Source organism: Scylla paramamosain, chromosome 16 (genome assembly GCF_035594125.1).
Source record: "Scylla paramamosain isolate STU-SP2022 chromosome 16, ASM3559412v1, whole genome shotgun sequence".
NCBI classification, from domain to species: domain Eukaryota; kingdom Metazoa; phylum Arthropoda; class Malacostraca; order Decapoda; family Portunidae; genus Scylla; species Scylla paramamosain.
This window is the reverse complement of record NC_087166.1, coordinates 9,319,868-9,325,000: the sequence shown is the minus strand read 5'-3', so window position 1 is coordinate 9,325,000 and position 5,133 is coordinate 9,319,868. Positions and strand designations below refer to the sequence as shown.

Genomic DNA, 5,133 nt, shown 5'->3' with positions numbered 1-5,133 from the left:
GAAGGTGGCGGTGGTGATGGAGTGGTGGGGACGTAGTGGGGCTCCTACGGAACCCTAGGGCCCCACCACCAACTGTGTGTCGGGCCCGGCCTGTGGCCGCCCACCAAGGGAGGGGCAGAGTCAGCTAGTCCAGGAAGTCTACTTTAGTGACTGTTAACCATTTGTGCGAACATTCGAAGCAACAGTGAGTTGGGCCGCCCTTAGCGGTCTGTCAAGTCTCCTGCTGCGTCAGGAGTGAAGATTTTCTGCCGCAACGCCGGCGGGAGGCGGCGGTGATCCGCCGCCACCCTGGACCACCGGCGGTGGAGGCCCTCGGCCAGAGCATTTGGGAGTGACCTTTTGTAGGCCCGGGGAGAGATGAGCAGGGCGAGCAGCGGCGCCCGCCCGCTGGAGACACTCGCCCTGCTTTCCGGGTCACTTGGCGCCAACAGCTGCGCCCCAGCAGGCCTCGGCCTGGCCAAGCTCTGGCCGCAGCTGTCCGATGTCGCCGTCGTCGGCTGGTGCCGTCGACTCAAGACGTCGTCCCACACTTGGTCCATTTTCTTGTGCTGATTTCTTGACAGTTTTATCTTCAAAGTTGGGCAGAATTGTTATTGTAATCTCTTAGACTGTACATATTTCATCATTGACACTGACAGACACACACAGGTGTGCACAGACGCAGGCGTACACATACGTACACACACACATACATGAGCTGTACTCTCACACACCGCTCCCAGACCGTGTGACGTCGGCAATGACCAAAGGCTTACCTTGTACATTGATTGATAGGAATATATTACTTTAGTGTAATGTGATAACACACTTAGCCTACTAGTCATTTATGATACTGGGTAATTTTGGTACAGTATCACGATTTGGAACTCCGTACTCGCTTTTGTAGATTTATAAATGTTCCAAATATTCTCTTTACGGCATCTGTCAGATCTTCTCCACCAGACTAACACCGACCTTGGTTCACCAAAAACAAACTCCGATTAACACGCAGGTCAACTTCCTTCTCGTCCGCCATGGCCCGAGGGAACCCAAAACAGTTTTGAAGTTTTGCGTTGTCAGTGTTTCCACCCGCGTGTAGAGTAGAGGTCCGGGTGTGTGTGTCCCGCCACGCCGCGGCTCGCCTCGCGCGGGGTTCCTGGCACTCCCTGGCACACGTTAGGCTCTCTGGCAGTGTGGTTGTTGTTTGGACCAGCCTGCTGTGGGATGCGAACTGATGCGAACTGCCTCCTCGCCTGCTTCCACACGTCAATCTTATTCAGTAGATCTGGGTGACGGTACAACAGTGGGAGGCAGGGAGGAGGGGCGCTTGTTGCCGCGTCCCACGTTAAGTCAGGCTGAGTCAGATAGATTAGTAACCTTGAGGGACGTCCTCGAAGCCGGTGCTTCGTGAGAGAGAGAGAGAGAGAGAGAGAGAGAGAGAGAGAGAGAGAGAGAGAGAGAGAGAGAGAGAGAGAGAGAGAGAGAGAGAGAGGCTAGCCGGCTGTAGGTGGGCGTCCCTTCCTTTTGTTCTCAGTAGTGGTCATGTTGACGCTCCAGCCAACCCTTAGCGATTTTTTGACACTTTAGGAGGCGCGTCTTGCCCCGGCAGCGCGCGAGCCCCCGTCAGGAGCGGAGGACTTTTAGACAAACAAAATATTTCACTCTCGGCATGGAGCTTTTTGGAGAAGTTGCCAGAGTCTGTTTTAAGGTGCCAGAGAGCCCCGTTCGAGGCCCGCCCTTTCTCTGGTGCCGGCGAAGGGTGCGGGAGCTGTCAGATGAGGGGCCCGCGGAGGGAGAGGCTCGCTGCATGCCAACACTACCCACAAAGCACGTGGTAGGGGAGTACTGAACGTGGACCGTGTAACGCGTCCCGGCTCACCCCGCTCACCGGTGACGGGAAATGAATCGTGTGTGTGTGTGTGTGTGTGCGTGTGGTGCGCGCTGTCTGGGTGCGAAGAGAGAGAGAGAGAGAGAGAGAGAGAGAGAGAGAGAGAGAGAGAGAGAGAGAGAGAGAGAGAGAGAGAGAGAGAGAGAATATATGCGTCACTACATCTGGTGTTCACGTTAAGAAAGGATTATGTTTTGACCTTGAGAGCATCATGAGCCGTGCAGGTCAGCGGAGGTCACGCGCACCACTTATTGTCTAATCGGTTATGACCTTCGTGTGGCGTCAGCGTTTCTTTGTCCTCTCTGCCACGACATGATGTTGTAACTTGTGGTGCGGAGTGTTGAGACTTGTGCCTCCAAGACAGGCGCGGCCACGGTGCTCCAATGTGTGTGTGTTTCTGTGTGTGTGTGTGTGTGTGTGTGTGTGTGTGTGTGTGTGTGTGTGTGTGTGTGTGTGTGTGTTAGCGCGCGCGCACGCGTTCGCGTACTCGTGAGTGGGTGGGTGTGTTTTACAGAGGATGTGCTCATCAGGACAGCCCCCAACCCCTCCTCCCGGCCCATACTATATTTAGCTTTCCCAGCAACAGCGTGACCCTTCAGGCAACAGCAACAACATCACCTCCTCGGAGAAACACTGCTGGCTCGGTGTCTAGCCGCCCGTCACCTGCTGCCGCCTCCGCTGCTTATCGTGTCCGTCAGCCGCTTGTCCGTGTCACCCGCCGTTGGCCTGTTTTCACTTCGTCATGTCCTTGATCCGTTGCCGCGTCGCGTCCGCGGCTGCCCTGCTCGTCTGTTGCCCTAGCACGCGTGAGCCCCGCCCCGCCGCCCCGCCGCCCCGGCCCGCTGGTCGGCGCCGCCCGGCACCGGCCGCCCCGCGCGCCCTCCGCCGGTTTTGTTGTTTTTGTTTTAGCGGCGCGGGGCGGGGCGAGGGCCGTGCCGGGGCGCCGCCCCGCGGGGCCGCAGCGGCCTCACTGTGTCAGGAGCGTCGCTCAGGTTTTCTTTCTTGTTGTCTTTGTTGCCTCGCGGCATTTTGTTGTAAGTATTAATGCTGAACGTGTTACTACTTGAACTACTCCTTCAAAGGTACAAATGAAGTAGCTCGACGTATTTTTGTAGAAGGGCTTTGTAACATAATGACCACCGGAGGCGCGGGGGCGCCGCCACCCCTCCAGGCATGAACACGACCTTATTGTCCATTAATGTTGAAGCGGCGCATTTGCCCGGTTTTGTTAAATGAGTTGGCGTCCAGTTGAGGGAATACGAAGGACAAGTTTTGAGCGAGTGACCCCAAAACGCTCCTGCCCCGCCTTGCCCCGCACGGCGCAGTCCCCGGGAGCCAGGTCGGTGCCGCCCCCGGGCCACTTTTCGACCGCCGCTGCCGCCAGGAAGGCCGTTGGTCACGGCCACGAGCAACACTGGTCACGACCCTTCAGGCCCCACACAGAGGTCACTGTCCTCTCCTTCAGGCCTCAGCAGCGGCGGCCAGCACAGGGGCCGCAGCCCCACCGGACCGTCCTGCACCGACCACCCACAGGGGCGCTGATCCGGGGCGGGGCGGGGCGCGGGCGACGCGGGGCGAGAGGGAGGCGGGTGTGGCAGGGACGGAGACGCCCGCCGGGGACACATCGACCTAAGCTGTACAGTACTTTAGGCTGCCCGTTCATGTATGGGGTCATACATATTGGTTTATGTATGATTTTGATGTACCTGCTTTTAAATATATGAATATAAATATAAATATAAATATATTATATATATACAAATGTTGCCGCTGAGCGACCTTTAATACCTGTTCATATGGATGTTGTTGGTCTCTTCTCATTGTAAAGGGTGTACAGTGAACACAAGCATAGCATATATAAAGATTCTATTACGTTCCGCAGCCACTCTCACTGCTGCTGGGTGAGTGTCGCCCCGGCCGCCAGCAAGGCCCTGCGTGCCATACCCGGAGCGCACCCAGTCCACCCTCCCAGTAATAAACTTATTGACAACTTCACCCACGACCTTTACTTTACCCAGGTCTCGCCAGTTGTGTGTGGGGTAGGGGGGCAAAGATAGAGGAGAAAGGTGGGGGGAGAGAGAAAGAGAAAGAGAGAGAGAGAGAGAGAGAGTCAATGAAAGAGGCAGAGGAAGGAAGGCAGCAGCAGCAGTCACCTGGGCGTCGCGCCGTCACAGGCAGCCTCCCGAAAATCAATCATGACGTCAGGACCAACCCGAATTCAAGGTCATGTGACTTTAGGAAGCTGTAGCGTGGCGCCCTCTGCCTCTGTCCCCTGTGTCTTAAAGCTTGCCTCCATCACGTGACTCTCCCCCCGCCCCCTCCACTCTCTCCTCCCTCTCCCTCCCCTTAGCACGAAAGTTAGGGGGTAAAGGGAAGAATGGTATAACTGTGTGTGTGTGTGTGTGTTGACAGTTCACAATGTTTTCAAGCTATTTTGACACAGGAAAAAGAAATTGCTGTGTTTGTTTTTTTACGGCTGTGCCTCACTATCTTCTGTTATGTTGTACCTCCTCCTCCTCCTCCTCCTCCTCCTCCTCCTCCTCCTCCTCCTCCTCCTCCTCCTCCTCCTCCTCCTCCTCCTCCCCGCCACACAGAACAAGCAGCAACAGGTCTCGCTATCCTTCCTTCAGACGCTCTGTCATCGTTATTTTCATTTTCACACTGTTCGTTTCTCTAGTCATGTATTTTTTTTACCTCCTTCTCCTTCTCCTCCTCCTCCGCATCATCATCATCATCATTGTCATCATCGTATTTAATCAACACTGCAGGAATTTCCTACCTCGAGAAAAATATGGATCTAAATAGAAGGATGTATGCAGACAGGTACAGAAATAGACAGGTAAAGAGAAAATAGAGAAACAGTCACAGAAAAATATAGAAGCCAACATAAATATAGAGACAAACAAACAGGAATATAGAAATAGATACAGAAATAGACAAAATTTAAAGATATAAACAAATAGAATATATAGATAAAGAAAATATAGAAATAGACAAAAATTTAAGGATATAAACAAATAGAATATATAAAGAAAATATAGAAATAGAGAAAAAATTTTAAGATATAAACAAATAGAATATATAAATAAACAAAAAAATATAGAAATACACAAAAAAAAAAAAAGAATATATATATATATATATATATATATATATATATATATATATATATATATATATATATATATATATATATATATATATATATATATATATATATATATATATATATATATATATATATATATATATATATATATATATAT

At 51.8% G+C, this 5,133-nt stretch overlaps 1 protein-coding gene across 1 annotated transcript in view; it reads left to right on the top strand.

The window, feature by feature from the left end:
• Window positions 1-3,862, top strand: part of LOC135107975 (interferon regulatory factor 2-binding protein 1-like) — a 16,484-nt gene extending 12,622 nt beyond the window's left edge. Inside the window, 1 exon segment of the mRNA XM_064018469.1 lies at window positions 1-3,862. This exon segment is cut by the window's left edge and continues 329 nt beyond it. The gene's annotated coding sequence lies outside the window, so the exon portion shown is untranslated.
• The last annotated feature ends 1,271 nt before the right edge of the window (window positions 3,863-5,133 follow it).